Raw genomic sequence first — 21153 nt, forward strand, 5'->3', positions numbered from 1 at the left:
AATAGAAGCGCCGTCAGAGCTTGTGCTTTCCCATTCTTAAATTATTAAATTAGGGAATTTTACGGACAAAAAGCACGATATGATTATGAGGCTCGCCGTAGTAGGAGACTCCGGAATAATTTCGGTCACCTGGGGTTCTTTAACGTGCACCTAATATAAGTAAATGGGTGTTTCCGCATTTCGCCCCCATCGAAATGCCGCCTCCATGGCCGGGATTTGATCCCGCGACCTCGTGCTTAGCAGTCTAACACCATTGCCACTAAGCAACCACGGCTGGTTATTCTTATAATGGCAGTATATGAAGTTCAATAAGGGAGCTCGCCAATGAGCAACGTAGGATTTATCAGTGTTGAACAGAATACACTATCTGTCGTTAGTGTGGGGTAGAGAGATCTTCACTGCGGGGAACTCTTTTGCAATGTTTGCTAAGTGATATTCCTTTAATATCCCTGAATGTCATGTTTGAGTTATCCAGCAGAGATTATTTATTATAATTAGGTGATCATAGTTACCTAAACATAGTGTAGCGTGTCACCTATAACTGTCATTTTCTTAATGCCATTCATTTGTAAACGGCGACCTAGCCTGCAGATATTCACAGCCCTGTTTGCTGGTGATGTTTTGTACAACTTATTGCGTGGACATTTATATTACATTTAGAAAAGCCATAATTACGTACACAGGCTGGTAAATGTCTTAGGCATGAAATTGTTCACTACATGCATAAACAGAAGTCGCAGATGACATAATTTAGAAACTGTGGAGGAGTGTTGTTAAACCAGCATTCCAGGCTCTTGACTTGTGATAATACGTGCTTGTAATAAAAATATGCGTTTCAATTGCATTTTTTGTTTGCAATCGAATATTTAACGTTTTTCTTTTAGAGGAAAACGATGAATACCCTAAATGCAACCAGGCGTTTGGCAGTCTGCATGAATATATATTGGAAGACTACTAATCAAATTTCGCCCTGCTGTGTTTTGGTGCTTTTCAGCAATGATAACGAGTTTTGGACATATAATGTTGCAGATGTGCTATAACAATAGGCCCAATTTGACTTGTACTTTTAGGTGAAATTGCTGTTGACATACACCTTTTATGGCCAGTTAAATTAATGGGTGTTATAGATGTTTCCCCACCTTTTGAACCTGTAGTCATTGTGGTAAACTTGAGTTACTTTTTGTGTGGCACTGGCCCTTTGTAAAGGACAAAGAGAACTTGGTCCACCAACATTTGAGTGTCATGCCTTTTCATAACAGTATGCACAGTATCACAGTTCCAACAATAACTTATTCGGTATTCGCTCAACGGGACGAACACTGCGGAGCGTGGTACATATGGTTTTCATCTCGAATGACCTGATATGTATAACAAAAGAACATTGTATATGTAAAAGTCGGGGAGAGCCAGTCAGATGCAGAAAAGGTACTTCCGTGCTAGTTATTTGATTTGCAAGCTACCAAAAAATACAGCTATAAACTAAATCAAAAGCTATAAAGGAATATTTAGGCAAAGACCAACCACAAAACAAAACAATAAAAATACAAGCAAAATACAAGAAACAAAAAGGATTTCTAGAAATGTAGGAAAAGAAGAAACTACCAAATACTGCCGATGCATAGTGTATGGAGAAAAAATTACCAGCTATATGCATGCCGAAAAGCTCGAAGTACTTAATTCCCTCGTCAAACAATAGTCACAAACCGCTTGCTAATGCAAGTCATGGGGTGTCCTTTCCATATGTGTGTATATGCTCATTATACAAGCAAAATACAAGAAACAAAAAGGATTTCTAGACACGTAACAAAAGAAGAAACTACCAAATACTGCCGATACATAGTGTATGGAGAAAAAATTACCCGCAATCTGCATGTCGAAAAGCTCGAAGTACTTAATTCTCTCGTCAAACAATAATCACAAACCGCTTGCTAATGCAAGTCATGGGGTGTCCTTCCCAAATTTGTGTATATGTTGATCGCAGTGTTTACATTGTACACACCCTAAAACATTAAAGAATGAAAAGCACACTGTCTGGTCTACCCCTTCTTAAAGCAAATTATGTCTTCCTGGGCTATTTGGTTTATACTTGCATGTGTAAACAAGTGCAGACTTTGTACGAGAACTGAAGAGAAATGGTGTCTGTTCTAGGCCTGCCCCTTCATAGGGCTCGAGAGCTAGTATGGTGGCGCTGCTACGCTAGAAGAACCAGCGCCGCGAGTACCGATGGCGCGCGTAAGCACGTCGCGACTTATTGCAGGCGCTCTCCCCGCTTCTGCCACGTGCAACGCCGGCCTACGGGAGCAATGGCCATGCGAAACCAGCAGCGCGTTTTACTTTGCGGATTTCGCACAATTGGAAACGAGGACTGTATTCCAAACGAAGTAGTTTGCTCAAGCGGCAATGATGTTTAACGCCAGCAATCATGTTTACGGCGATAGAGACGAAAAGAGAGAGGGTTAGGTTGTCCAGTAATCGGGTAAACGCCCGCGGACCAGGCGTTGGTGCGGAGGTATAAAGGTGAGCGGCCTGGATGGTGCTGCCACCAGGTTGCGCAGATATCAAATAGACAAAAGCAGCTCATATTGCAGTAATAAAGTGTATTCTATTTCGCTGCTGGTGCAAATTTTCTGCAGTGGCGTAATCGTTTTGCCGCCGAAAATTTACACCAGCATCGAAGTAGAATACACTTGCTTACTGCAATATTAACTTTTTTTTTTGCTTGAGCTTTGCGAACCAGGTGGCAGCACCATACCGGCCGCTCATGTTTACGCCTCCGCCACAACGCCCGGTCCGGTTGCGTTTACCCGATTACCGGGCAAGCTAAACCTTTCTCTTATGACTGCAGCCGACCCCTCCGACGTTGTTGATAGATGTGTCGCGCAAATGAAAACGGTTGACTACGACGTGCGGCTTCTGCTATGCAAAACGGTCGTTATTTCGTTCCCTCTCTCTAATCCTTTCGTTTTTTTATTAAACAGTTGTCATCACACCCAAGGCGCAGTGTGGGAGCGAGTTACACATGTAAGGCTGGATGTCGAGGATGGTGTAAATAAGCCGCGGTCATGGCTGTGTTTGGTTTGGTTCTCCACAGGCTGCCAACGGCCTGCTACGGGGCTTGCAAGACAAAGTTTATGACCGCGATGAGCAAATTTCTTATGATAGCAAATTTCATCTGTGTCTGCCTCGCCCGTCGTACGGCCCGGTTCCTGTCGCTCCTTCTCATAAGACTTCCCAGGAAATCCACCAAATTTTGTCTTTGAGAGCTTACCGGCGGTGTTTCTGTAGCTGTTGTGGCAGCCGTACACGCGATAATACACAGTTCCACTCTTTTTTGAACGCGATCCTGCGTCGTTCTTCCGAGAAAAGATGGTTTCGCCAGCATACCCTCGTGGTTGGCAACGACTGATTATTAGCGCTCCGCGTCGCAGGTGGCGCCACTTGTTCAGCTCGAAGCTGCAGCGCAAGAGCTCTATAGGACTTGTACAAGTTCGCGCTTGTCAAAACTTACATTTTTAGTGGAGTTCTTTAACAATCTGCTGTTTTAGTGCCTGCCACTTTTTCAACAGGAGATATCTCACAAGCGCTGGAATGGTAACTACATTCTTGGTATCTGTAAACGACTATACCATGCCAAGTAATCAAATGTTATTTCAGCCATCAGAAAGCTGAGTGAAACAAATGTGTACATATTGATTGGTAGCTGCTCAAATGAGAATTTTGCACTTTATATGAGCCATAAAAATATACCCGTAAATGCGCAGAGAATTCTTCCTGTGAAAGGTGGTCTAGAGCTTATCATGTAATGTCTACTTTCCGCCACATGTTTGACGCTAGGCTTATATTAAGGTTGGTATTCACAAATATCTGACTTACTGCGATTACCCATATATTTTGCTTCAAATTATCATATATATGAATCAGCATTATACTAGCAGTCCTTGATAACAAAGTGTGTTACATCTTACAGACTTTCATACCACTTCTCGTAATCTAGAAGAGTGGTATCTAGTTTTGAGGGTGACACGCATGTTTTCTAAAAAATTCAAATGATGCTGATAAGATAGGTCAAAACACGAAATATGTCGCACATAATTTAACATAGCTGTAGCTTTAGGCGCATGTTGCCGTTACAGGACACGTCCCAAATGATGTGAAGCTTGCATTTACTCTTTCTTCATTTTAATCAAACTACTAACTTTTTTCGCCTCGGAGAGTGCTTATTAAAATTATGCTTATGAATCTTTTAGCCAAACTCAGCAAAATAATAAACCTATATATTTTAAATATAATTTACTTGCAGGTATACCAGCTACCACTGCAGTTTCCTATTTGAGCGACACATCAATGAGTCATTGTTGTTTGATATACCTAAATACACGAAGCCTACCTGAGATGAACAGTCAGGGCAAGTTACACACTTGCAAAGAAAAGTGTTAGCAGTAATCTTTAACCCAACGTCTAACTAAGATAATTGTCTAACTGTGCCACTGAGGCAAAGTATTGTGGAAACTGTACTCTCGCTTTAGAAAAATTTATAGCTACAACCAACTTGGCAATCCACTTTCTCAAAACCATAAAATTAAAAAAATGTTTTACTGAAATCTCTGTTGGTTAACTAAATGCTGGTTAACTAAATGTTGGATAACTTGGTATGGACTGACCCTAAAATAAAACACTGTGATGTGGACAGCTAGCCTCTTCCGATTTCACGTTGTTCTTACGGCAGTTGAACAGTTGGACACGGAAGTACGAATTTGCATGACACGTTGCTCAATGTATTCTTAAGCAGATAAGACAAACTGAAGAAATAGAACGCCATCTCCGCGTCATTTACCTTCATGCTTTTACTTCTTGCTGCTCAGCTGAATAACAGCTTATTCATATTCACAGCTGTACCAGGGAGGAATCAAAATGGGGATCTCGTTCTTGCACACACATTTATTTATTACATCTGTTCACAGTTTCCCATAAAAAAGGAGTGGAATATATTGTTCAGGTTAATTTTGTTCTATTGTGTTGTTGCTAACTCCACAATCATACAAGCCTCTTTTGTCAAGTGCATAGAAAATTTATATTTATATTTAGTGAGATGTGTTCGAAATGCGTACAAACTACAGTTTCTGACTTTTTTCAGTTCATTTATTAGGGCCGTCACATATGTACATAATAGCCAAATACCCTCCGTAAAAGCTATCTTTTGATAGTTTGAAATAGGCTTCCTAGTTACGCCACAAAACTTGTAAGTGGTGGTCACAAAGCTACTCATATGGCTCCTATGCCTTCTGTAAGCGAAATTTGCGATTTGTGTATTACCGTTTCTTCGTTTCGCAGTGCCTTGAGAATGGAACTTCACTAGCAAGCTGCAGATGCCAGTTTGTAGTGGCCGAACTGATGCAAATATACAACGCAAATTTTTCCATGCATGTGAATGATGTCAAATGTTACAATATAATATTTCATAATTTCTCACAATGTTTAATCTAGTGACATTTATGGTATGGCTTTATGCTTTATGCTTATCGAAAAGCAGACAAAACCGACAAAAACCGTACTAAACGTTCAGAGCACGGTAAAATCTGTTGTCAGAGTACGGACCAATACATAATTGTCAGTATGCTGCATCGGTTGTAGTCAGAATACCAAAGAATACATAATTAGCAAATTGAAACCGTTATACGCGTTCAGGTTACTGTTGTGCCTGTCTTTTTTTTTGAGTGCGCGGGAAACCGTCATGTTTTTTCCGCTTCATAAATTACCGGATCGCCATTATGCAGAAGATACCTTTCTTGACTTATGAAAAAGTGGCTTCTAAGGGCTGGTGCATATCCACTTAGTTTGGCCACAACTGAAAAGGGGAAAGGGTGGAATTCGCCTCTAGAGGCCAACAGCCTCGGCATGCCCAGCTCTGGCGGGTTGACCCACGGGAGCCGCTGCCAAACCTGTTTGCCGAGTTGAGGTACCGGTTGACCGAGAGAGAGAGGCGCGGGAGCGATGGCGACGGAGTGAGAAGTGCAGCGAAGAAAACAGTGTTGAGTTGCAAGTCGGGCAGTGAGGGTTGCAGCAGACACCAGGCATTTTGTTGCTGAAACAAGCTGGCCCCTGCATAAAGGCTGCATGGTCTCTTCTTTTACCTTGCTTTACATAATATTTGTGAATATTGTAAGTATATATGGTAGTTTTACGAATACCCCGCTAACTTTGACGGAGATGAAGAACCTGCACCTGAAGTGAGCAGCAAACCGGTTGAAGCAACCAGTGGAAATTTCACTTGGTAGGTGACAAATTACCAGCAGGTATTATCCTACACATAAGTACGCTTGTTTGCAACGTAGACTGCATGCAGCCAATGCGGTTCTTTACATAAAAACTAACGAGCGCAACGCAGCACTCACTTCCGTGGTAATCACGAAGCTTTTTAATAGCCACTTCTGCAAAGACTAAATTGCACCGAGCATAACGTTATACTTAAACACTCTACTGGAATGAAGAGGGTGCTCCGCATAGAATGTATTTTATCGGTGGTGACATTTTTCGATTGAACTTGATTGATTGAAATTGAAGTACATCTTCCTTGAATTCGTAGTCAAGAAGACCTATGATAAACCTCCATACAATATAGTTAAACTTACGTCCTTGAGCACTCAATACACAACGAACTAAAGGCCGTGTACATCAAGTTAGCTGTTGTTGACTTGAAATGGGAATAATCATAAATACTAATTACTCAATGTTTTCAAAATCTGAATGCCAACAAATGGCTTCAATAAACCAGCACTCAAAGTAAAATGGTGAACTAATGAAGCAGCTTCAAGTTATAGAATAAACTCAAACAGGCTAATTAAGTACGGTAATGAGTTGTCATATCCGCTATGCATTGTAAAGTTTAGCATTAATCAGTACATTTAAAGCGGAGATATGGAAGCCGATAAGATTTTGAAATTCTATTCTTTGAGAATTGATGAATATAAAAATGGCAGTGACAGGCTGCCCATTATATTATAGGGTAGTTTGGCGCCTCATGTGAAATCAGGTACAGCTGAAAGCTAACTTTCTTAAGTAGGCTCTTACTAAAAACAGAAAACGCAAGTAATCTATAGTGTAGTATATCCTAATACGCACAAAATTGCAGTACTTTATATTTATTTAAAAAGTTGTCGCAGTTTCACCTGAAAGGCGAAGCATCAATTGCGATAGCAAACTTGTAGATAGCTATACGGAATAATGATATTACCTTTATCAGCTGTATAAACTTGGACATGTAGCAGCATCGGCAACACGCAGAACTGTTGTCGACGCCATCTTCGTTTTGCCCGCGTTCGCTCAAAATGCGTGCGGCCTTGGTGACTGTTGCCGGAGCCTCTGATATAAATAGGCACTTGGTGCCGCAGCTAAACGTCGCCTCCCTTCCCTCCCCCTCCCCCTCCCCCACGGCCTCTCGCGCGTCGGATGGATGGATGGATAGAAACTTTTATTGAGCGATGGTAAGATTCGCGGTGAGTCTTCGAAGATCGGAGGCTCTTGGTCTCGCGGTGGGGGGGCCCTCAGTCCAGGGCTCCGCTCGCCGTCGCCGCCCTGCGTGCTCTGTCAATCAGGATAAGCTGATCGTCCAAGGCCTCGATGGCCAACAGCGACTCCCACCGCTCCGCGCTCGGGTGTTGGATGGGGGGTAAGGCAGTAATTGCACGACACGCCCATGTAATGTGGAATAGAGTGGCTTTCTCGGAACACCACGGGCAGCGTGAAGGGTATGCCATGGGGTGGATTTTGCTGAGGAGGTGGAGGTTGGGGTAGGTACCTGCCTGGATAAGTCTCCAGCTGGTAGCCTCCTCTTTGGTGAGTGAGCGATGGGGGGGAGAGTATTTTCTTCGGGTACCCTTATAATAATTTAGAATGGACGAATAGTCACACGGTACTGGAACGGGTGCCTCAGGGGCAGGGTGATCGGGTGCTCGGCTTGTATACCCTCGAGCGACCCTGTCCGCCGCCTGGTTTCCCTCCAGCCCCGCGTGGCCAGGTGTCCATATGATCTTATGCCTGATCGGAGGTGTTCGAATGTGCAGCTGTTCGCCAGCGTCATGTGCCCTTAGGAGGATATTGAGCGCAGGTTGAGAAATGCGTCCTTTCAGGTAATTGCGGCAGGCGGCCTGGGAGTCCGTGAGAACGTGAAACGACCGTCCTAGCTTGTTGCCCTGAGCGATGGCAAGTGCGATGGCAACTTCTTCAGCCTCCGTGATGTTCTTGCAGTGGAGGGAGGCACTGGATAGCTCCCTGTGGTGGTGGTCGAGGAGGACCGCTACTGCTCGAGTGCGGATGGTGTGATACAGTGCTGCGTCGGTGTAGCAAGTGGTGTTGTTCTCACGGTACCTGAGGGTTAAGGCCTCAACTCGTGCTTCCCGTCGACCCTGGTGCAGTAGGGGGTCCATGTTGCGGGGGATAGGCGCAACGGTGAGTGTTGAGCGGACATGATCTGGGACTAGGTGGAGTCGGGCTGCCTCCCGAAGGGTACCAGTGTGTCCGAGGAGCTGCAGGAGGGCGCGGCCTGTGGGTGTGAGCGTTAAACGTTGGAGCTGAGTGGCCATTTGTGCTTCACATAGCTCCGTGAAGGTGTTATGTACCCCCATGGCAAGGAGTTTGCTTGTTGGGGCACCAGGGGGGAGCTTTAAGGCCACCCGATAGGCCCGACGCATCATGGCGTCAATTTGGTCGCGTTCTTGCTGATTTAGGTGATGGTAGGGGAGGCCGTAGACGATTCGACTCACTATCAGACTTCGAACGAGCTTGAGAGTATCTTCTTCCCGCATTCCATGGCGGCGGGTGGTGACACGGGCAATCATGCGGGCCACTTGTAGCGTTGTGTTGCGCAAGAGTGTGAGGGTATGTGTGGCGCGACGGTTGGATTGCAGCCACGCACCTAGCACTCTGATGATGGAGCGTTCGGGGACGACTTTGCCAGCGAGGAGGACCCGGATGGGATTTTCCTGGGCAGTCTGGCGGGGCTGGGTTGTGGAGTGGCGAACTCGGAGCAGCTCGGATTTTTCGGTGGAGCAGGCCAGCCCGCGGGCATGCGCATATTGCTCGACACAAGTGGCGGCTTGCTGGAGGTTGTATTCTTTTTCGCCGAGGGAGCCCTGGGTAGCCCAGACCGTAATATCGTCCGCATACATGGCATGGCGAACGCCCTCGACGTGTTGGAGTTGATGTGCCAGGCCCACCATGGCCACGTTGAAAAGGAGGGGGGAGATGACCGAACCCTGCGGCGTGCCCTTATTAGGGACTACGAGGGTGTCTGAGCGGATCGTCCCCATCCCGACAGTGGCAGTGCGATTGGTCAGGAATGCTTTGACGTAGTTGAAGACACGGTGGCCGCAGTTCAGGGCTGCAAGGCCTTCGAGAATGGCTGGGTGGCTAACGTTGTCAAATGCTCCCTTGATATCAAGCGCCATGATGACGTTTTCACCATAGCGGGGTACGGGTTCAATGACTTCCTCTTTTAGTTGGAGGAGGACGTCTTGAGTGGACAGATGCGCACGGAACCCGAACATCGTGTGTGGGAGCAGGTTGCCATCTTCGAGGTAGGTCTGAAGGCGGAAGGTGATCACGCGTTCGAAAAGCTTGCCCAGACATGAAGTAAGGGAGATTGGACGCAGGTTCTCGATTTGCAACTTCTTGCCTGGTTTCGGGATAAGGATCACTTCGGCATGCTTCCACTCCGGGGGGATGGTGCCGTTCTGCCAGTGGGTGTTCAAGAACGCCGTGAGATCTTGCAGGGCAGTGTCATTGAGGTTACGGATAAGCGAATATGTAATGCGGTCAGCCCCGGCAGCAGTGTTGCGTGTGCTTGCGCGGACGGCCGCATACACTTCCTCGATCGTTATGGGGCGGTCCAGGAGGGCGTTTGGGGAGCCTTGATAGACAGTGTTGATCGCCAAAGCATTTTCTCCGGAGCTGGTCGAGAAGGTCGTCATCAGTACCGTCAAATGTGTGAATGAGGCGATGGACGGCCTTGTTCGTTTCAGTTTTGCTGCGGGTGGGGTCGATGAGAGCCCGCAAAATGCGCCACGTGCGCGCCGTCCCCAAAGAGCCCTTAAGGGTGTCCGTGAATTGCGCCCAGTTGAGTTGGGCTAGGCTGGCAGCGTATTCTTCTGCTTGGGTGGTGAGCAAGGCAATTTTGACCTTAAGTTTTCGATTATGTTTTTGAGTCTTCCAGTGGCGGAGTAGACTACGACGTGCGTCCCATAGGTGGAGCAGGTGGCCGTCTACCTCGGGGGTCTGGGTGGTGCGGGTGATGTGTTTTGTATGGCTATCTTGGGTGCGGCGAAGCTGTTCGCACCAGTCCGTAAGGCTGGTGTTAGCGTCGAGGGTTTGCTCGCTATCGCATCGGAATGCATCCCAATCCGTGATTTTGGCTTTCCCGATGGGACGCCGCAGAGCATCCTCAGTGAGTTGAGTGCGAATGATATAGTGGTCACTACCCAGGGTTTCCATGAGATTTTCCCAAGTGTACGTGGAGCTGCCTCTGATGAAGGTAAGGTCAGGGCAGGTATCACGACAAACACTGTTTCCGATGCGGGTGGGTGTGGTAGGATCGGTCAGGAGCTCGAGCCGGTAAGTGTCGACGGCAGCGGCAATTTGCTTGCCTTTGTGGTCAGAATTCCTGTAGCCCCAGCTTGTGTCTTGGGCATTGAAATCCCCGAGTAGGATCAGATCCTTACCCTTGGCCAGTGTACAAGCACCTCGGATGAGGGTTTAAAAGTCTGTGTGGCGTTGCCGGGGGGGACTATAGGCATTGAGGATAAAAAGGCTGTGCTTGCTGGTCTTTTTCCGGCGCCGGAGCACGATCTCTACAATGACTTGCTCAATATGAGTGTCTGGGATTACGTCATGGGCAATGACAGTGAGCGCCTTACTGACGAGAATGGCCGCTTTGCCCTCGGTCGGGCTGTCATAGGCCTCGTAACCTGACAGGGTTGGCGAGACACCTGGCTCCTGTAGGGCGATGACGTCTGGCGGTTCAAGCTCGGTGTTTATGTATTGTTGAAGGAGGCTCCGCTTACGACGGTAGCCTCGGCAGTTCCATTGCCAGATTTCTAAACGTTTTTGCTGAGATGCGGTGGTGCTGCCCATGTTAGTTCCGAGAGGTGGGGGGTAGGGTGAGTTGGGGGGCCTTGAGGATAACTCCGGGGCCGGTAGCTGTCTGCGCGGGGGTGACCGGGTTGAGCTGAATCGGGGGGTTGGAGGTAGGAGTGGGCGTTCGTTTCTTGTGGAGGGAGCCGCCTATTTCCGCAAAGCGGGCTTCAAGGTGTGTTTCGACATCCGCGATGCGTGTGCCCAGTTGGGAGTGTTGGGCAGAGAAGCTCTGCGTGAGTTGGTGGTGTTGGTTCTGTTGTTGTTGCGTGAGTTGTTTCGTGAGTTCTCGCAACATTTCGTGTACTACGGTATATGTAATGGGGGGTTCCTGGGGGGATGCAGGAGGATCCGCGCAGGGAGGGGCCTGGTGTGGGGTGGAGTGGGGGAGTGGCGGCTTGGGTGATAAGGGCGCGTAGTTCAGCCATTTCACGGGCGTGTTCGGCTTTAAGTTGTGAGAGTTCTTTCTTAAGCCGCTGGTTCTCTGGGGCCTGTGCTTCATATTGAAGTGTGGGTGGGGGGTTTGAGCGCGGAGCGACGGGGGTCTTTGCCACAGTCGACCAGCTTACTTTGGCGGCCCTGTCGGGCGGCGGGGCGGCAGGCCGGCCGGCTGGTGCAGCGGAGCCCTTCTTTTGCAGGCCGGTGCGTTGGTCTTGGGTGGCGTGGCGTTCCGGCTGGGCGCGCGAGCTGCGTTGCTCAGGGCTGGGAGGGTTGAAGCTGGTCCAGGCCGGCTGGTGGGAGCGGCGGAAAGGACTGTGATCGGGAGCGGGACCGGGAAGGGGTCTTTGAGGAGTCGTCATCGTTACTGAACCACCGGCGGTGCGCGCTTGGCGGCTGGCGTTGAGGGGTTCTGCTACGGCGAAGAGTTTTGAGACGTTGAGGACACTCCTTGGCCCCTGAGAGGTGTCCCTCCCCACAGAACTTGCACTGAGGAGTGCAGGGGTGGTTCTCAGTGGGGTTCAAAATGCCACACTGGCGGCACACGGCAGCGTCCAGAGTGGGGCAAACGTCCGAGCGATGACCAGGCTGGTAGCACACCTGGCACACTTGTCGGGTTGGACGGTACGGGTGGCACGCTACCTCCCCGCCGTAGTAGAGACCGTAGCGGGGAACAAGGGAGCCTTCGAAAGTTATAACAGCCGTCTTCGATGTTCCAAGCATGCGGGCGCTATGGATAGTAACGCCCTGCGTCCGCACTCGCAGGTTAGCTTTTAGTTCATCTGGAGAAGTGCCAGGGTCCAAACCATGTATAACGCCCCGTAGAGTGTTGTCAGGGGCCGCCACGTAGGTGTTGAAGTCATGATTGCTCCCGCCGAAGGCGAGCGTGGACACTCGACGAAGGAGCTCAGCTGTTTCGATGTGTGGAGTGCTTGCGATAATAATGTTCGACCCTGTACGGATCCGCACAATAAAGTCGTTGCCGGTGCACTTGGGGTGGTAGTTGCAGGCTGCCACCACAGCCCGAGACACGTGGTGAGTTGTGAGTGTCTTGATATTTAGGCCCTTTTTGGGGCGCAGAATAATCTTGAAGTCGTTCCGAGGTAGCGGCGGTAGCCGGCGACGCGGCCGGCGCGTCTCTCCGGGCGAGCTCTTGGCGTTCGCTGCGGACGCGTCGGGCGTCGCTGCCGTTTGCGTGGTAGGAGGCGAGTTGTTTACCTGGGCGTTGCTGTCAGAGCCTGGCGGGGACTGAATTCCGGCCGGCCCGGTAGCCTGGCCTTCCAGTTCTCGTGCTCGGTCCTGGCGCTTTTGTTTTTGCTTCTGGCGCCGGGAGAGCGCCAGTTCCCAGTTTGTGTCGGACTGTGTCCCTAGTTGTTGGGCAGCCTGCGGGAGCAGCGGGGAGGACGCTCGGTCGTCGTCACTGGCCGAGGTAAGTTCCTCCATCTCCTGTAGGTTCACGAGCTGGGGCGTCGGGGGGGGGCTTGAAGGGGCTGCATGGTCGGAGATTGTCCGGCTTGCAGACCCGACGTCGTAGGTGGTGTATCCACGGGGTTAAGGAGGCTAGCAGGTCATCGCTCGCCGAGTGCGAGCTAGGCCTACTTGCGAGTCTTAGCGGGTCAGCGCCCGCTTCGTTCTTCTCGAACCGATAGCTCGCGTGTCGGAAGAAGGCGCGTTTGCTCTACATATATGGTGATTGTAAAGGAGAAAAGAGACGCCTACTTCTGCAGCCCTTAAGCGAGCACGGCGCAAAACGCGCGTTTGTTCTGCGCCGTGCGTTCACTCCCTGTGAAAGACGCGCCCCTCGCGCCCTTTCACTCGCACATACAGCGTTCGGCGCGCGGCGACGATTTCATCTCCAAATGACGTCATACGGAACCTCACGGCGACGGCGACGACGACGGCCACGAAGACGGCAGAAATCTGCTTTTGAGAGTCCATATAATTGCTATCGCAATAAAAATCCTCTTTAACCAACGAACAGAATGTTCATTCTTAGAGCAGCTGTCATCTGCCCACGCAGTCTGTTGAAAATGTTTGCTCAGTCACAGTGCGCTCGTTTGACGTAAAAGTGGAACAGTAAGCACTTATGGTTTTTCAGCACTGGTGATTAACTCCGGATGTTTGAGAAATGGCGCGATTTCGTTGGCATGCCCGGTGAGAGCGCGAACATGCATACAGAAGAAATGAAGTCATGAGTCCTTCGTGTTAAGATTAAAAAAACAACAACAGAAGACAGATAAAAGGTACCTACGTTGTAAGATGAGACGTCTTACATTGTTCAAAGCGCCCGTATAGTGCAACCGGCGAGAGCACATCACGGCGACAGACATGTCTTACTGAAACAATTCACAAAAAAATAAAACTGTGAAGAGACTGCGTGGTACTTGTTTTAACCGAGAATAAATCTGCCCGTCAATAAATAGTAGCATAAAAGCCGTGGATTACAGCTAAATTTCAATACATCCCGTTCTTTGGTTGTAAAAGCTTACTAGACTCGCAATGAAACGTAAGGTCCGCACTGGCTTTAAACGTAGTTCCCGAGGGGAGCTTTCTACATAGGATCTGTGGTTGCTATTCTTTTGGTGAAAATAGAGCCATGGGAGTTGTTTCCAACGTATTATTCACGTGCATCAGATAGGCGAGTTGAGTGCTCTAGATTTTAGCAATAAAAAAAGCAATATATTCTCCATTAAACCATTGAAGATGATTGTCAAAGAGGAGGAGGAGGAATAAACTTTTATTGCGGAACCAGCACTTTAAGATGGCCGGGCCTAAGCCTCCCATGAGGGGACGTCGATGGCTTGCCTCACCGCCACCTCACGGGCGTGCTGGGTCTCCCAGGTTTGATCGTCGAGGGCGGAGCTCCGCAGAGCCTCACGCAACCTCGACGAGAGCGTCGTGGTGTTAATGTGTGTGTACTGTGCTGGGCACTCCCACAGTATATGCGGAAGCGTAGCCGGGTGAGTGCCATGGAACCGGCAGTTGGGGGTATTGTAAACTTCAAGGAATATAAGGTGGAGGCGGGCGGGTGAAGGGTACGTATTTGTTTGTAGCAGACGCAGGGTGGTAGCCTGCGCCCAGCTGAACTTGGGGTGAGGTGGGGGAAGGTTCGGCGACTAAGGTAAAATGCCTTAACGAGATGGTTATAAGTAGTCAGATTGTCCCTGGTGTCCTACTCGTCTCCAGTGTCTCCGGCGCGGTTGACTAGTCCTCGCGCAATGGAGTGGGTGACCTCGTTGAGGTTGGGGAGGTGTGGGTGGAGAGTGCCCGCGTGGGCCTGGATCCATGTCAGGGAGATTATGCTTTCCTTAGAGTGTGGTGCCTGGCGGAGGATACGAAGAGCTTGAGGAGAACAGCCTTTGCTGAAGTTAGCGACTGCTGAGCGAGAGTCACACACGATGGTGTGACAGGTGGGATCAAGAGTGGCCAGGGCGATGGCCGCTTCTTCAGCCGTTTCGGCAGTGGAGGTAGTGACACTGGAGGCGTGGTGTAGGACTCCATCGCGTGTGGCCACGGCCACAAATCGTGTGCCATGGGAATATTGGGCTGCATCAACAAATGTAACGCCAGGTACATGAGCAAGGGCTTTTATGATTGCTCCGGCCCGAGCTTGGCGCCGGGCCCTGTTATATTCAGGGTGCATATTTCTAGGAATAGGGCCTGTGTGGATCCAGCTACGGATGCCAGTCAGGATCGATTGTTTGGGGCCCTGTTGCTGATGGTAAGTAAAGCCAAGCGTAGATAGAATAAAGCGTCCCATTTCAGTAAGGGTGAGCCGTTCAAGCTGAGAGCGTTGTTGTGCTTCAATGAGTTCGGCAAGGGTGTTGTGAACTCCTAGTTGGTAGAAGAGTTCAGTACTGGTGTAATGCGGGAGACCAAGTGCTTGCTTGTAGATCCCTCGTAGGAGGGGGTCGAGCTTGTTTTGCTCAGCCCGGTACCAGTTGAGGTGCGCAGCAACGTAGTTGGTGTGGCATATGACAAAGGACGGCACGAGGCGGACAACTCTTTCTTCTTTGAGTCCCCCTCGTCGGTTGGAGATGCGTTTAAGAAGGAGTAGGATGTTTTGAGATTGGGCGTAGATCTTGTTGAGAGCCAAGGCATTGGAGCCGTTGGTAGAGATGGTGAGACCGAGCAGCCGGATACTAGGGACGTGTGGTATAGGACTGCCATCTTGAAGGCGAAAGGTGATGGAGTCACAGGGTCGGTGCTCAGATTGGTGTTTTGGAGGGCGTCCCCGCTGAATGGGCTTATAGAGAAGAAGCTACGATTTAGCCGGCGAACAGCGCAGTCCGGTCCCTTGGAGATACGCTTCAACCGTGTCAATCGCCGTTTGGAGGGCTGACTCCACTTGACCATCGCTGCGTCGGTGCGCCCAGATGGTGATGTCATCGGCGTAGATGGTATGGTTGATATTGTCGACTCGTTGTAGTTGCTGGTCAAGGCCAATCATGACAAAGTTAAAAAGCATGGGAGAGATAACTGAACTTTGCGGGGTGCCTTTCCTGCCAAGAGGAAACTGGTCTGATTGTAAATCCCCGGCCGAGAGGGTGGCCGTGCGATTGCAGAGGAAGTCACGGATGTAATTGTAGGATCGCTCTCCCAGGTGGAGGTGGGAGACCTGGTCAAAGATAGCTTCATGGGAAATGCTGTCAAAGGCTTGAGTGAGGTCGAGTCCGAGGATTGCTTTCGTGTTACAGGAACGGTCGTTTAGTACTTGATGTTTGAGCTGCAACATAGCGTCTTCAGTAGAAAGGTGAGGGCGAAATCCAATGATGGTGTGGGGATAGAGTTGTCCTCGAGGTGTGTGTTGATGCGTGCTAAGAAGGCGTGTTCAAATCACTTTGCCTACGCATGAAGTGAGGGAGATATGCCTTAGGTTGTTGAGGCTAGATGGTCTGCCAGGCTTTGGGATTAGGATAACGTAGGCAGTTTTCCAGGCAGCTGGGATGGCGCCATTGCGCCAGCAATCGTTGATATAGTCAGTTAGATGGGACACGGACTCGTCATCGAGATTGCGAAGGATTTTGTTAGTGACCCCGTCTGGGCCTGGAGCAGAACGACCGTTAAGCTTGTGAAGAGCAGCATGTATTTGTGTATTGTATTTGAGCAGCAGTGTAGGCTTGGGATTACCGTTGTAATTTCTGTGTGGACTTACTTGTCCCCTGGAGATATATCTGGTGCAGAGGTAGTCAAGCACTCGTTGTGGACCATGTTTAAGGGTCTCCGTATAAAAGAGTTTCTGCAGCCGATCCTGTTGGGCAGTGCGGGTATTGTCAAGCAGGTGTCTGCGGAGTTTCCACGTAGATGGGCGATGAAGTTGTCCATCCACCGTGTTACACAGCTCAGTCCACTGTTGTCGGCTGAGGGTTTGACAATGCTCCTCGATGGCTGTATTCACTTTCGAGATATTACTTCTGAGGCGACGGTTTAGGCGCTGCCTCTTTCATCGAGCTAGGATGGAGGCCTTAGCCTCCAGAAGATGGGCGAGACGGCTATCCATGCGTTCAACTGGAGCATCTGTAGTTACCACCCGAGTAGCCGTTTGAACGTGAGTACGTAGCGCTTGCATCCAGCTGTTGATGTCGGCAATGCCTTCTGCTGAGGCAGCACCAATGCGTTATCTTACGAAAATCATCCCAGTCGGTAATGGCGAATTCTTTAGTGGGGGCAGGGATGGCAGTGAGTTGGGGTAAAGATATAGCAAGGATATAATGGTCGCTGCCCAGGTCTTGCTGTATATTGGTCCACTGTGCATTGTTGATATGTCTGATGAAGGTGAGGTCGGGGGTAGAGTCCCGGGTAGTGGAGGTACCGAGGCGTGTGGGAAAGGAGGGATCCGTGATAAGGGTGAGGCCTAAGTCGTGGTAATCTTGCCAGAGATTGCGAGCTGCAGCTTCCGTGCGGACGTAATCCCAGCTGCATGGGCGAGGTTGAAATCGCCGCCGATGAAGAGGAGGTGCGTTCCAGCTACGTGAAGAGCCTTCTTAAAGAGGGTGAGGAAGCGACACTTTGCTTTGTCCTTGGAACTATTGTAAATGTTCAGAAGGAAGATGCATTCTTTCCGTTTACGATTGGGAATTAATTCGAGGTATAGGTGTTTGATGTGAGGACTATGCAGATCATGTTGAATAACAGGTATACGACGCCGTACTAAGGTGGAGACCCGGCGAAGATGGTGGGTGGTATGAAAGGTTTGATAACCAGGAATCGTGGTGGGGGCGTTATTGGTTTCTTGAAGTAGGATAGCATCCGGGCGGCGGGTATGTTGGCGTAGGTATTGATTAAGTACCGGTTGTTTTTGGTGAAAGCCTCGGCAGTTCCACTGCCAAATGAGGGTGTCTTGATTAGTGTGAGCCATGGTGAGAAACGGTGGATGTCGCCATCGGCGTCGCGGAAGGGTCACAGACGGGGGCGGATTGGCTAGGAGGCGCGAGAATATGATTTTCCAGGTTTGTAACTCGTTGGACAATACCAATGAGTGTGTGCTGGATGGATTCCAGTGCATGTTGGAAAATGCTCACAGTTGTTTGAAGTGAGGTGAGCATGTCTTTAACTTAGAGCGGATCTGGCCCATGGCTCCATCTTGCAGGGCTCTCTTCTTGGGGGCGGGAGTTGTAGGGGCCTCTTGACTAGGGTCAGGAGCGTTCTGAGCGATTGGTGTAGGGGGTGGTGTTTGGGATTGCTTGAGGTCTCTAACCTCCTGCGTGAGTTTAGTTGGGAGATCACGTAGGATGGCGTTCTCGCGCTTAAGGTGAGCTATTTCTGGGTTATCTCGTGAGGGAGGAGGGGATGGGGCATGTGTGTTGATTTTACGACCCTCTCGTGAGGTGCCCTTGAGGGCCTCTGCGAAGCTCACCTTGTTCTTGTTGGTAGACGCGATGCGTGATGCCGATGCAGACCGGGATCTTGAGCGTTGTTGCCTGGATCGAGATGGAGTTTTCGAGCGGGAACGGCTCCGCCTTGACGGTGTTCGGGAGCGTGACTGGGTTCTGGTGTTGAGGGTGGAGGGGCCGTCTTGTTGATAGGTGGCTTGGCTGGTTGCTCGTCGTTCCCCGATACGCTTGCGAATGACACACGGAGTTTTATAACGAGCGGCACAGCTTTTGTCCGCGGTGAGATGGGGACCACCACAGAGGAAGCACCTAGGGTTACAGTTGTGGTCGGTGGGGGGAGGGGGGTTGCGGGCACCGCAGCCCCGGCATATCTTGTTATTTGCGTAGGGACAAACGTCCATGACACAGTGTCCGACACAGTGATAGCAAATGTCAATTTGCTTACGATATAGCGAACATGGGAGTAACGTGGAGCCGTAGCGCACCTGAAAAGGCACATCTCGTCCGTCAAAAGCGATGATCACCGTTGCAGTAGAGGCGATGCGCTTGGCTGCCAAGGCTGTCGGGTTTCGGGCAGTGACAGTTTTGTTGTAGATCTGCTGGGAGGTCTCCGTGAGTGGGATTCCACGGATGATGCCCTTCGTCGTGTGCTCAGCTGCAGTTTCGTAGGCATTCAACTCGTGGGTGACGCCATTCACTTGGATAGAGCTGATGCGAGCGTACCGGTCTGCATGGTCCGAGTGAGGTGTGCTGAAGACAACAATGTTTTGTTGCGTATTCGGGCAGACAGTCTCTTCTAAGCTTTCTTCGTCCGCAAGTTTGGCTGCTTGGAGAATGGCTGCGGTCACCACAAGACTGCCGATCTTGGCTATATGAAGGGCGCGCTTGGGGCGGATGACAATCTTGATATCCTCCGTCGGAAGGGGTGGCATGCAGCCAACCTTCAAAACTTGAGCTTTAACAGGCTGCCTCGCCCGAGAGCGGGGCCGGTTACTTGGGGCTTGAGATGATTCATCGGTCGCGGTCGAATTGTCCGTGCCACGTTTTCAGCGGCGGGATCGAGCAGTGAGCCAGCGAGACTGGGCGGTCACTTCTTCCGTCGAAATATCCTGGCCGGCGACCTGGACATCCATAGTGAAGACGGAGGCGACACGCCGCCGAGACTCAACCAGCGCAGTCGCAGGCCTAACGACCGGCGAGCTAGGCTTAGTGCGGCGGCGACGTGGCGGGTGGACAAAAACGTGCGGTTCCCAGTAAAATGGAAAGTCCCACCTGAAAACGAGGTGTCCACAGAGTCCGGAGAACTTCACGAATCGTTCGGTGAAGAATTTAGGTAGCTATAATCACAGAAAAAACCTACGAAAACATTTGAGAAAGCCGGAGCCGACATGAACACGTCCGCACTCCTCGGCCTCTTCTTCTTCCTCCAAAGGATGGCGGTACTTGTTTGTCAAAGATAGCGATATCTTTCTTGTGGGACATGCTGTATATCCCCACGCATTCCGTTATACGTGCAACCTTATGGACACATAACGAGACACATAAAGCGGCCACCACAATTCCGACTGATACTATGACACCGTATACATTTTTTAATCACTGCACTTTAGTTGGCCGTTCTGGCGGGCTAGTTGGTGCATAGCTTTTAGACGTTTATAACCTATCAGCGCTCGTGGTGTCGTGTGTGTTTTCTTTCTTGTGTCTTCGTTTCTTGCGCAGTTTATAAACGTATAAAATCACTGCACCACAATTGAAACTCCGTAGCAAGCCCCATTATTTCTAGTATCCTGGCTGAAACATTGTTGCAGTAACTATCTATCAAGCGGCCGCACTCGACGCGAAGGTGCCTGTCGCGGAAGGACCGCTGTGGCTTCATTATATTTAAATATGCATACCCATTGTGTCATCTTGGCATATCGATTGAGAGGGACTGGCCAAAAATGGGCTCATATTAACATCAAAAATTGCGTCAGAACAAATCTTAAGATTATAGTAGATGTGAATTCTATTCGCAATGTAGCGATACAACGTATTGGCGCCACAGAAATGTGACATATATATATATATATATATATATATATATATATATTCTGAGACATCGACCGATGCGATTACTTTATTTCCGAGCAGCCGCCCGAAGCAGAGACGAAGCACAGCGCGAGACAAAAGATGATGAGTCGTTTGTACAGATGACGACGACGATATGCACAAAATGCGCTCACACTAACTTCCCCCCTTCAGGAAAGCGGTCAGCAAGACCGCAAGCTAGAAAGGGTAGGTACGGCGAATGTAGGGTTTCAGGCGAGATACGTGAACGATTTCCGTAGTGCGGCGGCGGCGGTCAGTAGATGAGCTGACAGGAGTAACGTGGTAGTTAACGGCCGAAGTTCTTTGCAAAACGGTGTAGGGGCTGAGATATCTGTGGAGAAACGTTTCACATAGGCCCGGTGCGCGAACAGGTGTCCACAAAAGAACTTCGTCGCCTGGGCGGAACCAAGCAATGCGACGCATCGCATCATAGCGAATTTTTATCCTTTTGTCCTGAATGGTAGCGGTGTTGGCGTGGCTAATTTCACGGCAGCGGGTGATGCGAGCAGCAAATTCTTCAGGAAGAGACGCGCATGGAGCAGCAAGTGCTGAAAGGAGTGTAGTGTCCAAGACGAAAGGTGGCACACGACCGTACACAAGGAAGAAGTGGCTGTAATTGGTTGTACGTTGGACGGCAGTATTACACGCAAACGTCACGAAAGGCAGGATG

Source organism: Dermacentor silvarum, chromosome 3 (genome assembly GCF_013339745.2).
Source record: "Dermacentor silvarum isolate Dsil-2018 chromosome 3, BIME_Dsil_1.4, whole genome shotgun sequence".
NCBI classification, from domain to species: domain Eukaryota; kingdom Metazoa; phylum Arthropoda; class Arachnida; order Ixodida; family Ixodidae; genus Dermacentor; species Dermacentor silvarum.